Source organism: Trichechus manatus, unplaced genomic scaffold (genome assembly GCF_000243295.1).
Source record: "Trichechus manatus latirostris isolate Lorelei unplaced genomic scaffold, TriManLat1.0 scaffold00180, whole genome shotgun sequence".
Lineage (NCBI taxonomy): Eukaryota > Metazoa > Chordata > Mammalia > Sirenia > Trichechidae > Trichechus > Trichechus manatus.
Genome location: NW_004444116.1, coordinates 56,455 through 70,749, shown reverse-complemented (window position 1 = coordinate 70,749; position 14,295 = coordinate 56,455). Strand labels below are relative to the sequence as shown.

At 40.8% G+C, this 14,295-nt stretch overlaps 2 non-coding genes across 2 annotated transcripts; both read right to left on the bottom strand.

Moving 5' to 3' along the window:
• On the bottom strand, nucleotides 1-73 carry TRNAV-UAC (transfer RNA valine (anticodon UAC)). The gene has a single exon. It is a non-coding gene; the product is annotated as a tRNA-Val (tRNA).
• Nucleotides 74-10,043: 9,970 nt separating this feature from the next.
• On the bottom strand, nucleotides 10,044-10,117 carry TRNAI-AAU (transfer RNA isoleucine (anticodon AAU)). The gene has a single exon. It is a non-coding gene; the product is annotated as a tRNA-Ile (tRNA).
• Nucleotides 10,118-14,295: the final 4,178 nt, after the last annotated feature.

Sequence of the window (14,295 nt, the reverse complement as noted above, 5' to 3'; positions counted from 1 at the left end):
TGGCTCCACTGGGGATCGAACCCAGGATCTTCTGCGTGTAAAGCAGACGTGCTAACCACTACACCATGGAACCATAGCAAGTGGAGTGTGATGGACTGCAGGGAACTAACAAATCTTTCTTGGATGAAGTACAGCCAGAATGCTCATTAGAAGCAAGGGTGGTGAGACTCATCTCACGTACTTTGGACATTTTATCAGGAGGTATCAGTCTTTGCAGAAGGACATTATGCTTGATAGAGTAGAGGGTCAGAGAAAAAGAGGAAGACCTTCAACAAGATGGATTCACACAGTGGCTGCTACAATGACCTCAAGCATAACAATCATTGTGAGGATGGCACAGGACCAGACAGTGTTTCTTTCTGGCACCTAAAAACAACAACACCAAAAAGTTGAACAAGACAAGAAAGGACCTCCCCCTAGAGATACTCATTGAATTTGGCCTTCTAGCCTCCTGAACTGTGAGAAAAAAAGTCTGTTATTTAAGCCACCCACTTTTGTTATTTCAGTTACAACAGCGCTAGGAAACTAAGACGTTATTATGGCATTATGTCAGGAACCATATCTCTTTTGCCACCTTTGCACTGGCAGTGACTGGCACACAATAGTACATCAATACCAGTTGCCATCAAATCAGTTCATAGCTACCCTATATGACAGAGTAGAACTCTGTTCCATAGGGTTTCCATGGAGTGGCTGGTGAATTCGAACTGCTGACCTTTTAGTTAGCAGCTGAGCTAACCACTATGCAAAAGGGCTCCTAGTACATCAATATCTCTGCTAAATGTTGGAGGAGGTCCTTTAGCTGTCTTGGAGAGGTGAGATGGACACAAAATTTTAGTGTGATGTGAGGCCCATGGAGCTGTGGCTAGTCTAAAGATTAAATCTTTCCCTCAGAAGTGATTCTCTGTGGAACCAATCAGGTTCCATCTCTCAGAATTAGTTACTCACTGATATGAAAGTCCATTTAACTGAACTTGTCTTTGGCTTGGGATAGTGTCACTACCACAAAACTGTGAAGGACAAGTAATTAAGCTGTTGATTTAAAAACCAGCAGCATCTGGATAGAATTATGTTTTCATATGGGCACTTACCTTGTCGAGAAATACAGAAATAAATCATACATACTGGATTGTTGTGGACCCCAAATCTTTCAGAAGGATGGTGGGTCATTCTCAGTTTTGCACTGAGTTCCTGTGCTAATCAGGCCTCCTTGTCCTCACTCACCCCTGAACTAGCCCAATCTGTTTAAATTGTATTTCTGACACCCTTAAAACTTTGGTGCTTATATTGGGCACTTTTAGGTCAACGAATCTGTGAGCTCCTATGCATGGGGTGCTGATTCAGCCTAGTCTCCCTACATGGTCCAGTCTGCATGTTCAGAAATGCTGGATGTGGTGTGAGGAAGTTGTTACACTTGATAGTTGCTGATGAGAAAGGCGACCCCAAACAGTGTGAAGCAAAAATAGAAAAGTTAAAAATCTCTCATACTGATAGTAGAAACTAACCTGGAAGTGAGAGATGTCCTGGGGTAAAATCATCACAAAGTTATAGTAAAGCAAGAAGAAAGAGTCTATTTGGCACTTGTTCAAACAGGCAAAAATGGGAAACAGAAAAGCATGCTGCCAGAGTCATGTCTGCCTGAGTTCAAGGTATGTTACAGAATCATCAGTATATATTAACATTACCAGTGGGTAAAATCATTAAGTTTCACCTTTTCAGATTAGCTAAAAACTGCTAAATATACGTGATTCTACATTTTGAATTGTCTTATTTAATAATCACTGGTACAGATTTCAGTAATGACAGTCAGGAGGGTCTTCATTGGTCCAACAAATCTTGCTATTTACTAAATGCTAATAGACAAAGATAAGAGTGGACAGTATGTGGATATTTTGTGCTGTGTCTAAGATTTGTTTATGGGAAAGTTTCCCTAAAAGATGTTTTCCAAGGTTGTACTAGGTATTGTTTTTATACCTCAGGATCCACTTGGTGTGTATTTGTGAGTCCAGCTCCAGCTAGGTCACATTCCTTATACTCAAAGACAGGGAGTAATGGCTCCAATTTTAACTCCTAAGTGACCTCATCCCCTTCACCTCTTCAGCCAGCACACTCACCTATGATAACCATGGTACAGTAGAAGGAGCCTGAGGCATGAAATCCAGTCACATCTGTTTCAATGTAATATTTAATATATTGTTACAGGAAAGGGAAAAGCAATAAACTTTCTAGATCTCATTTTCATCATCTTCTAGATGAGAAATTTAAGCCAGGATGCTCCTTAGAAGGGAGGATGATGAGACTTTGTCTTACATGCTTTGAACACATTATCACGAGAGACTAGTCCCTGGAGAAGGTCATCATGCTTGGTAGAGGGTCTGCAAAACAGAGGAAGACCCTCAACCAGACGGATTAACACAATGGCTGCATGTGATAGTTAAGATTGTGTGTCAACTAGGCTGGGCCATGATTCTCAGTGCTTTGGCGGTAGTGTGATGTTGTGATCACTTCCCTGTTGAGATCTGATATGTGATCACCTCCATGATGGAATCTGCTGTGAGTAGTCAATCGGTTGAAGGTGAGTTTCCTTGCGTGTGTGACCTGCATCAAGTGCGGGGTTGGGTGGGGGATGTACTGGTAGGGCTCAGGGGCTTTTTCTTATTCTGGATCCTGCAGATAGCTCCTATTTGTTGGGCCTCCAGTTCTTGGGACTTGAGCTAGCAGCTTATCTGCGGTCTTGCCTGCCAATCTTGGAATTCATCGATCTTCACAGCCTGTGAGCAATAGCCCTGCTCTCCGACCTGCCAACCTTGGGTTTGCGAGTACCTGTGGCTACATGAATCAGGAGAAGCCTCTATCCTGACCCAAGGACTTGGGACGTTACAGTCTCTACAACCGCATCAACCATTTCCTTCATATAAATCTCTCTCTGTATGTATATTTATACACTTCACTGGTTTTGCTTATTTAGAGAACCCAGCGTAAGACACTGCAACAATGATCTCAAACACAGCAACAATTGTGAGGATGGTGCAGGACCAGGCAGTGTTTCATTCTGTTTTATGTGGGGTTGCTATGAGATGGCACCTAACAACAACAGCAGCATTCTGTGCCAGGGATTATTCTTTTTACAAAGGCTACACTTAAACAAACACAAACAAAAGTCTCTGCCCTCATAGACCTTACATTCCAGTGATAAAGAAAGACAGTACACAAAATGATTAAGTAAATTACACAGTTTACTAAAAGTAGATAAGTATTGAAGAAAAAAAAATCAGGGATGAGAATGAGGCATTCAGGAGTAGTAGTCTGAAAGTTCAGAGTGGCTTCACTAATGTGATATTTGAAGAAGACGGATTAGTTATATACATATCTGGAAAAGGGTGTTGTAAGTTGTGATGGTTAAGATTGTGTGTCAACCTTGCTGGGCCATGATTCTCAGAGTTTTGGCAGTCTTATAATGTTGTGATCATTTCCCTGTTGAGATATGAGACGTGATCACCCCCATGATGGGATCTTCTGTGAATTGGTACTGGCAGGGGCAAGCTTGCGGCAGCTTGCCGCTCACCTCAGCCTTCATCTATCTACCCTGGCCACCTAGCTCTTCCTTCTCTCCTTGCTCAGGCTTTTGTTTGTTCTGGATCCTGCAGCTGGCTCCCTGCTCGTCTGACCTCTGGTTTTTGGGACTTGAGCTAGCAACTTACCTTTGGTCTTGCCTGCCGATCTTGGGATTTGTCAATCTTCACAGACTGTGAGTAAGAGCCCTGCTCTCCGGCCTGCTGATCTTAGGTTCTCCCGACCCTGTGGCTATATGAATCAGGAGAAGCCTTTTTCCTGACCCACAGACTTGGGATTTTGCAGTCTCTACAACCACATAAGCCATTTCCTTGATATAAATCTCTCTCTATATATATTTTTTTACTTGCTGAAAGTGAAAAGGACTAGAAGCACTTACTGATGAAGATCAAAGACCTCAGCCTTCAGTATGGATTACACCTCAACATAAAGAAAACAAAAATCCTTACAACTGGACCAATACGCAACATCATGATAAACGGAGAAAAGATTGAAGTTGTCAAGGATTTCATTTTACTTGGATCCACAATCAACACCCATGGAAGCAGCAGACAAGAAATCAAAAGACGCATTGCATTAGGCAAATCTGCTGCAAAAGACCTCTTTAAAGTGTTGAAAAGCAAAGATGTCACCTTAAAGACTAAGCTGCGCCTGACCCAAGCCATGGTATTTTCAGTCGCATCATATGCATAAGAAAGCTGGACAATGAATAAGGCAGACAGGATAAGAATTGACGTCTTTGAATTGTGGTGATGGCGGAGAATATTGAATATACCATGGACTGCCAAAAGAATGAACAAATCTGTCTTGGAAGAAGTACAACCAGAATACTCCTTAGAAGCAAGGATGGCGAGACTATGTCTTACATACTTTGGACATGTTGTCAGGAGGGATCAGTCCCTGGAGAAGGATGCCATGCTTGGTAAAGTACAGGGTCAGTGAAAAAAGATGAAGACCCTCAACGAGATGGATTGACACAGTGCCTGCAACAATGGGCTCAAGCATAACAACGATTGTGAGCCTGGCACAGACCAGGCAGTATTTCGTTCTGTGGTGCATAGGGTAGCTATGAGTCGGAACAGACTCCACAGCACCTAACAACAACCAAAACATATATATTTTACTAGTTTTGCTTATCTAGAGAACCCAGCCTAAGACACAAGCAAAGGCCTACTGAGCTCAGCCGATTCGTCCCAGTTGGTAAGGATTCATGCTCAGTCATCGGGAGACAAACATCATTGAGTCTTACGCAGGCAGAGAAATGAGCCTAGAATTTAATCAAGAAATTTATTGGACTTGCCCGAGATTTTCTTACCTGGTGCTTGCGAAGGAATTGGGACCCTGGGAGTAGCGTTTGCTTGGCTATAAATTGTCGACTTTTGGTATTATTGATACTAAGAATGGAAAAGTGTAAAGGGAAAAAATGCTTTTCAACCATGAAAATATAGTGAAGGAAAGCATAAATTCTAGATTAAGCAAAGCTGAAACGGAAGGAGTTTTCTCTGGGGGAGTTCCCGTAGTGTAGCGGTTATCACGTTCGCCTAACGTGCTAAAGGTCCCCGCTTCGAAACCAGGTGGAGGCAAGCAAGCTATCCTTTCTGTGAATTCTGAATTTAGCTCCAGAAACTCTTCGTCTGAGTATGCTTTCAACCAAGTCCCTAACTTTCATGTCTCCTTTGCAGCCCCAGACTTTATATTACAATAATGATGTAGCCGACTTGCCTCCTCGCCCGCTGCCAGCTCGTTGTCAGGTCCTCATCTTCTACTGGGTTAGAAAAAATTCTGCCCCCGCTGTAGCAGCTATCCAGAGGAGGAGGCGCGGTTCCCTTCTGTTCCGGACACAGATTTCAGAGTGAGGGGTCCTGAGACAATAGGGTTGCTGCTGTATGCAAGGAGGATCAAAAAGACAGTTGTAACTGCAGAAGAGTGAGCAGGGTGAACAGAGTAGCACGACCAGACATATCAAGTGGAGGCTTGCTAGTCCTGTCAAAGTGAAAAAATAACAAGAATTCTGCAAGGAGAGAAGTAATTAAGTTTTATTATAAAATAAAAAACAACAACAACTCAGATTGGGGGCACACAGGGAGGTGCTCTAATTTCAGAAAGGGGAGAAAGATTTTTTAAACATGAGTTTTGGTTGTTACACATGAGATATATATGCATCACAAGTAAACCTTTCATAATGTCAGTTAATCATCACAGATTTTCTGGGGGCAAATTTCGTACATAAACATCTTTTTGGGGAATATTCTCATCATTCCCTTCCTGGAACATTCTTATCACTTACTTATGTATAAACCACAACTTTGTCATATATCAGTTACAAGTGTTCTTTCTGAGACCAAAAAAAAAAAAAAAATTATCATAGTATGACTACATAGTTGTTCACTTCAGGTGGGGTGCACATATTATGAAAGTAGAAGAAAGAAGGGATATAGCACTAAGGAAAGCTTCAATTCAAACACGTGTCAGTCACTTAGTCATGACAGTCACTCTGGTTTTAAGGTGCTCTTTCATGAATACCCCTTCTGATCATCAATCTCTATAGAGATTCCTTGACACTATTGTAAGAGTGCTTTCTTCTTCATGAACTTACTCTGTGGATGTTTTCCTTCTGTACTTATCATAGTCAGACAATCTGCTTCCTATTCTATGGTTCCGACACTTTGCTTCTGTTATGTTCTGGTTGTGGCACATGTAGAGCAAGGCCCCATTTGGAGAAACAACTTGACATTTCCAAAAGAGTTACTCAAGGTTTGAAACCAGGGTTCCCTACAAATATTTTTTTTCCTTAAGATACATTTTTTTTTAATGCATTGCCAAGAAAACAATAGGTAGATTACAAATATTAAAGAAACTATATATGACCAAGGTAATTAATCCAACCTGTAATAAGACACAACTAACAGCCAATATTATTAGATAACTAATAAAAATATTAAGAAAAGGAACATCAGACATAGGAAGTATTGAATGAAGTTAAGTAGCTTTTTGGTGAATTTTTCTGATATTTTGTTTTATTTCTCTAGTAGTATTTACCTAGGCATAGTATAGTGAAGTATAACAATGGCTCAGACAAATACTAAACAAAGTCCAATAAAATTCAGCAACAAGCATGAGGTCTCGTTCCATGATCTTGGGATTAGTTGTCTACTTCAGATGTAGTCTGCTTCTGGCCACTGGGGCCTTTGAATATAACCTTTAAGGCCCCCAGAAGGTTTGTTTGTCAAAAGAGATCTTTTCTGGCTTTCTTAAGCTGAGATAAATGGAGCCAAAATTTATTTTTTTTTTAAGTTTGTCTGCACATGGATTGGTGAGGAAAAGAAGTATGGTCCTTTTCATAGGTTCAATGTAGTCCAATTTTATTGAAATATTTTGCTCAAGCATTTTCAGTGAATCAGCAAAATAAAATTTATTTGCAAATACAAACTTAAAAATGGCTATGGCTAACATAATAATTTTGAAAAGTCAAAGACTTGATGAGAATTAATTATATAACTAATGTAAGGTTAAACAAAGTCAATAAAAAAACTTTAGATGAAAATATTTTTAAACATAATGATTAAAAGAGCATTAGATATAACATATAATAATTTTGATTAGCAGCCAAGCTCTTAACCACTGCGGGATTTACAATTCCTTTTCTTGTTATCTTCTGCGAGCTTTTAGTTTCTGCACTCCACTTAGTTATTGCTGCTTCATTTTAACCTGGATATAGAATTATGTTATTTTTAAAATTTGATTCTACTGTAGCAAATAAATTTGAATAATTGGAAATAAATATGATTTATAAAATAAATTTTACATTCTAATTTGGATGTTAACACAAAATTTATATTTAAAATCAGTAAGTTAAAAAAAAATTGATTTGGAACATGTAATTTTGTTCTTCAGGTCTGAGATAGTCAAAAGAGACAGTACTTCAATGCAGTGGGAAATAATTCTAGTCATTTGTCGTAGGTAGGATGTTTGTTGGTGGGCCCTCCACAAATCTCCACGAGTGTTTTCCGTTTTGAAATAATACTTAAAACCTTGCGCACTCACTTTCTGTCTTAGAAGCTATGTCTTCACAGTTCATTGGACTACTGCTGATTCTCTACCAGATGAAAGCAGTCAAAAAAACTTGGCTCAATTGGGGAACGAGCCCAGGATCTTATTTGGGTAAAGTCCATGTGCTAAGCACTATACTATGGAACCATAACACAAAGAGATGGTGCATGTCTTCATATACAAAGGTCACTGAACAAACACATTGGCGAATGTCTAGACTTATTTCATTCAAAAGAAACTCTGGTGGTGCAGTGGTTAAAGTGTTTGTGGCAGTTGGAACCCACCAGCCACTCTGTGGGAGAAAGATGTGGCAGTCAGCATCCCTAAAGATTTACAGGAACATTTCTACTCTTTCCTATAGGGTCGCTATGAGTCGGAACCAACTCGATGGTAGTGGGTTTCCTTTGGTTTAAGAGTCTGGAAAGATTATTTGTTTCCACATAGCCTCTCTGAGCTAAGTTTGCAGTGATTAGTTCTCGGCTGTATAACTCAGTAATTTCAGCGTTCCTTTCTCCTATTGATTTTAGTAACAGCGGTGAAAAAAACAAGGTGTTTGTTAGTTCCATGGTGCAGAGGTTAGCAGATCTACTTTACCTGCAGAAGATTCTGGGTTTGAGCCCCAGTGGAACTTCAGCTTTTTCATTTTGCCCTTCTGTGATAAGAGAGAGACCAATAGGTTTCTTCTTCAGTTTCCTCTTGTAGATAAACTGGACCACTCAGTCTGGAGACCACTCCAGCTCAGACTGTCAGGGAAGAGTTTACCATTTTCTTTAACACCCTCTGATTTTCATGATAGCCCAGAAGAAAACTGGTGTAAACCAGGCCCAATTGACATCAAACATTTAAAAATAATGCACAGCCAGGGGCTAAGAGTGAAAGTATTATTATTATTTTAATTCTGTAGTAGTTAGAATGTTAAGGATTTACATTGCAGAAACAGTGTCTAGTTTGGAGTGGGGGGGGGGCATTATTTTGACTACCACAGAGCATAAGGGAACTTTCTGGAATCATGGAAATGTTCTCTACTTTGATTGTGATAGTGGCTACACAAAAGTATTAATATGCCAAAACTCATCAAGTTTTACACTTAAAATGGGTGCATTTTATTGTATATATATCATACCACAATAAAGTTGATTTAAAAATAAAAGGATCAGAATCTTGCATGTAACAATACATCTTTAGCACCTATCAGACATAGGATAACAACTAATTATTGCATTCTGGAAGTGGAGGAATCAATAAATATTTGTTAAAACTTTGAACCCCAAACTGCTTTGAAGCTCCTATTTCAGGGCTCTTTTAATAGCTCAGAACTTTAAGCTGAAAGTGCTTTGTTTCCCTTTACAGCAGAACATTATGGGTGTTGTCTTCCCTCTTGCCCTCAAGTTTGACAAAGCCTCCTTCTTGTACACTCCTTTCATAATGCAAAAGATGAGAACGTTTCAGATTAAACTCCTGCTGAATAACAAATAAGCTCTGCTTTTGCCAAGTGTATAATATTGAAAGGGCTATGTGAAAGTTCTCTAAATAGTGATAAAATAAAGGTTACAAGTTATATTGTTAAGTGATTAAAGCAAGTCACAGCACTATGTGTAAATATGTGAGCTCTTTTATGAAAAGAAGGGAAAACAAGAATTTATGCAAGTGTTTACTTGAATAAAGAAAATCTGAAAGGATACATAAGCAACTAAGTACAGAGTTTACCTATGGAAGTTGGAAATGATTTTTGGATGGGTGAATTATAAGGAGAGGAGGAGCCTTTGAAACATGTGAATGTATTTCTTACCTAAAAATTAAACTTCAGTTAAAATATTTTTAATATGAGTCTTCTACATGTTGAATCAGTCTTTAGAATGTTCAAAACCAAGTTTTGTTAAGAAATTGTGTTAAGAAAATTGTTCTCACATGTCATTTTAAAAATCTTGTTTAATTTTTCAGTGAAATGGTGAAGACCTATTGTGGAAGTGGGGATGTTTTTACAGTTTCTTTTCAGTTGGAAACAATCCAAATAGTTCAGTTTTCTGAACTAAATCAATTTTCCAGTGGAAAGAAATGCTGTCCCTTTGCTCTGTAGATAGGAATCAACACAAGGACCTAAGACTGGATGAAACTGCCATCAGGAATGTCTGATCAAATGACTGTCTCAGTTCAGATCCTCTAAATTTCAGCGAGAAGTTCTCTCAGACATTGATTGAGACCTTACCTCGGAGTGGACCTGAGACAGTGAGGGCCCTCGCCTGAGTAGAAAACCCAAACCAAACCCACTGCCGGCGAGTCGATTCGGACTCACAGTGACCCTATAGGGCAGAGCAGAACTGCCCCATAGGGTTTCCAAGGTTGTAAATCTGCCCGGAAGCAGACTGCCACATCTGTCTCCTGCACCTGAGTAAAAAGGGAATAAAAAGAGCCTGCTGGCTTGGCCCGTACGGGGATCGAACCCTTGAACTTAGAGTTATTAGCACCAAACTCTAACCGACTGAGCTAACCGGCCACAGGACATAAGTGACTTTTCCTCTTTAGAAAATATAAACAACAACCAAACGATATTGTCTGTTCAAATTTCTCTGGGAAAAACAAACCAAAAAGCCTGAAACAACCAAAAGCAAACACTTCTTTTTTTCTTTTAAATATCTACATTCTTCTATTTCCACCTCCCCCTTCACGGGGAAAGGAAAAAGAAAAAGAGAAAAACTCTTCATTCTGCCAGAATAAACCCTGCCTCTCCCGGGTAAACTTGGTCTTTCCCAAACCGCCAATTTTGATCCGAGAATATTCAGATCAGGGTCCCGGACCCGGCTTCTTCCTCCTACCCCGGGAAGGCCCGGGGCAACGCGAAGCTGCTCCGAGCCTCAGGTCGCGGCGGGCGGATCACGGAACTGGCCACGCAAGGTCGGAGGACTCGGATCCAGCCATCTGGTGCGTATTCCTCTCCGCTCCTGGAGACTATTCCGGGCGGGTCGGCTCTTCTGCTACCTGGCCTTAGGGTAGTTCCCGGTCACCGCGACCCCGATGAGCTTACAGCCGAGCGCGCGGAGGCGAAAGGACCTTGGGGACTGCCTCTCTCCTGAACGCTGACCCTCCCCTTCCCAGGGGAGAACCAAAATCCCCAAATCAAGGCCAAGTGTCACCAAACTTACTGGTCTGATAGAAACTGGAGAAACCCGGAGAGTAAGGCCCCCGGACACCCTTTTAGCTCAGTAATGAAGTCACTCAGCGGTTCATTCTTCAGCCAAAGATTAGACAGGCCCATAAAACAAAACGAGACTAAATGGGCACACCAGCCCAGGGGCAAGGATGAGAAGGCAGGAAGGGACAGGAAAGCTGGTAATGGGTAACCCAAGGTCGAGAAGGGGAGAGTGTTGACACGTCTTGGGGTTGGCAACCAATGTCATAAAACAGTATGTGTATTAACTGTTTAATGAGAAGCTAGTTTGCTCAACAAACCTTCATATAAAGTACAATTTAAAAAAAAAAAAAGCAAAGATGAGAAGACAAGGGGGTAGGGAAACTAGAGTACTGTAAATGGAACAAACTGAACACAATTAAAGAGAATGTTGACATATTGTGATACATGTAACTAAATGTCACTGAAAAATTTGTGTGGAAATTGTCAAATGGGAACCTCACTTGCTATGTAAACTTTCACACACACACAAAAAAGGCCAAGTGTCAATGTATCAAGAACCATCCCGCTTCCCTGTTTATCTTTTCCTCTACCACTTCTGCTACTACTCATACTTCCCATGATAACTTGGTAGTGCAAAAAGATCTCTGGGAATCAATTTAGATGACTGGCTTTAAACGGGAGTTTTACGACCTTTGTCACTGTGAAATGGTTGATAACATGCTGGGATCACATAGTTCTCATCTGTAAAATGGACTATAAAATTCTAGTTAATGTATTGATTAAGTAACTATTTTTTGAGTGTCTGTTAGGTGCCAGATACCACCCTAGGTAATGAGGACATAGAAGTAAACTGACAAAACTCACTTTCTTTATGAAGCTTACAATTACACAGAATATGAAATGACTTAGCAAATTGCATAATGTGAGAAATGATGATAAATGCTATGGAGACAAAGAAAGCTGGAAATGGAAAAAAAAAGAGTGCTGGGAATTAGGGAGTTTGCTGTTTTCAGTATGATCCCTCTCACATCTGAAAAGGATCAAACTGTGACTCTGTAAATATATATTGGGTCAGAAAATGGCACAAAATACTTCTAACTGAAATGAGCTTAGGCAAGTCAGGAGTCAAATTCTGATGTATTGGAATCAGGTGCTGGTTATTTAATCAAAACTTGTTGGAGACATGAAAATAAGAGTGTCACTGGTGACACAATGTGTGCCTTTAACATGGAAAAAAAATCCTTGCTACTCAGAGAACTTGAAGGTTGGTAGTAAAGATTATGCATTCCAGTTTCCTCCTACCCACTTTAGGCACCTTAGTTTATGTGAATCGGTAAGGAATTCAATGGAGATGGCAAGCGTTGAGATAAAAAAGGACAAGTTCATGTTATGAAAAGTTACACATGACATTGGACTTAAGGCGTCATTGAAGGTTTTCTATAGTGGAGAGACAGAATGATAACTTGAAGGAGTGAAGATGGATTAAAGACAAAAACAAATCAAAAATCTAAGTAAGGACTGATGGCAAATTAAACAAGCATGTTGACTGAATATACTGAACAAGTTTCTAGCTAAATAACTTTTTTAAATGAGCTGGAAAATACGTAAAATCCAGAAGACTAAGGTTTTCTTATTTTATCTGTGCTATTTATTTTAAAATGCTCTAGAACCTATTTCCAGACAGACCACGATAATGTTTTATAGCAATCTTGGATGAAAAAATGAGACTGCTCAGCTAAGTACAACCAGCTTGGCACTGAGACCACCCTGGACCCATGTTACCCCAAAGGCCAACATGATATTTTCACACACCTGAAAGCTAGGCTGGCACCACAGGCACACTGGTAGAGAAGCTCTGAAAATGTTTGAAAAGAGAAGGTAGCCTATCACCAAACTCAAACCCATTCAGATATCAAGTTGAAAAGAAGTTTGCAAAATAGACTGAGAAGGAGCATCCAGCAAAGTAGGAGGAAAACCAAGAGTATGTGAACAGTAGATGTTAGAACTGATTCTTTCATTTCTCAACAGATCCTGAGCATTCATCTTATGTCAGGTCCTGGTGAAGATGCTAAGTAAATAAAGGGAGGTGCTGAGGCTAGACCTCAGGATGAGGAGCTGTGGTTAAACAGCAGTAAGGAGACCAGGGTAGCCCCTGGTGAGCAAGGCTGAGGTTAACTCTCAGAAGAAAAACAAACAAAAAGTTAGTTCTCAGAGTTTGGAGTCAAGAAAGGCAGGGAGGGACTTACTCATAGGAAAATGGGCTTTATGGCTTCTCCAGCGGCCCCCCTTGTCCTGACTTGCCTCATTTCCCATAACATTTTCCACCTTCCTGGAGGCACTCAGTCTCCATGACTTGCTATTTCCTGCTCCTGGTGGCTGCTGCTTAAAATGGTGAAAAATGGCACTGTGGATGCAGCTAAAGCAGGTTAAGCAGGTACCCTTGAGACTGAGCCCACCTTCCCAGGACCTGGGGATGTCCCCATTGGGAAGACTTGGCCAGAACCCAGGATTGGGAGTTAGAAGTAGCAGGGAGTGACTGATTTGATTGCAGGAAGAGATGATGAGTGAGGAGTTCAGAAGGAAGGCTAAAAGAGAGAGTCAGAGAAGGACAAAGGTTGACTGATGGGCAGAGAAAGGAATCTAGAGAGAAAGGAAGCACATTAGAGACAGGCAGAGCCTCAGGGAGGCAGAGAAACTGAGAAGACAATGAAGGAAAGCATTAGGGAACGTCTGAAGAGAGGGAAATAGAGACAGAGGGTGGCTAGGAGGGACACAGAGATCAAGAATGAAGATAGAGAGTAGTGGAGATAGCCAAGGGCAGAGAGAGAGGGAGGGAAGAAAGGAAGGAAGGAAGGAGGAAAAGGAGAACAGCAGAGGAGAAGTGATAGAGAGGAGAGGTGAAGAGAAGAGAGGAAAGGAAAGGAGATAGTAAGTGGGAAAAAGACACTGTGACTGAGAGACAGGGACAGAGACATAGACTGAGAGAAAGAGAAATAGGCAGATAGACTAAGACACACAGAGAGAGCAGAGACAAAGATATTCAGAGAGACAGAAAGTGATGGAGAGAGACAAATAGAGACAGAGACCAGATAGAGGGGAAGAGACTGAGGGAGAAGGACACAGTGAAAGAAACTGTGAGAAGCAGAGACCAGGTCAGGGTTTGAGGTCCAGAGAGAGACACACACAGCAAGGAACCCAGCCCTGGAGTTGGAGTGATAGGACTTGAGCTGGAATCTGATTAGCAGGGGAAGGGTACCAGCATGAGGAGCCACATTTCTTTGACATTTGACATCAAAATAACAAATTTATCATGAGAACAATCATCAACTTATATTTATATAACTCTTTGTCTATAACAAAGCACTTTCTAGTTGGGAGTGAGGACTTTTGCAGACAAGAGTCAGTTGTATTCGGAACAGGTGCTGATCCCCAGTTCCTGGGAATTTCCTTCTTCAAAACAAACTGCTTCCTTTTGTCGAATGAAAGAATGTGTCCATGACTGAAGTGAAGCAGCCACATAGGGAGTGGCAAGGTTGTTAGTC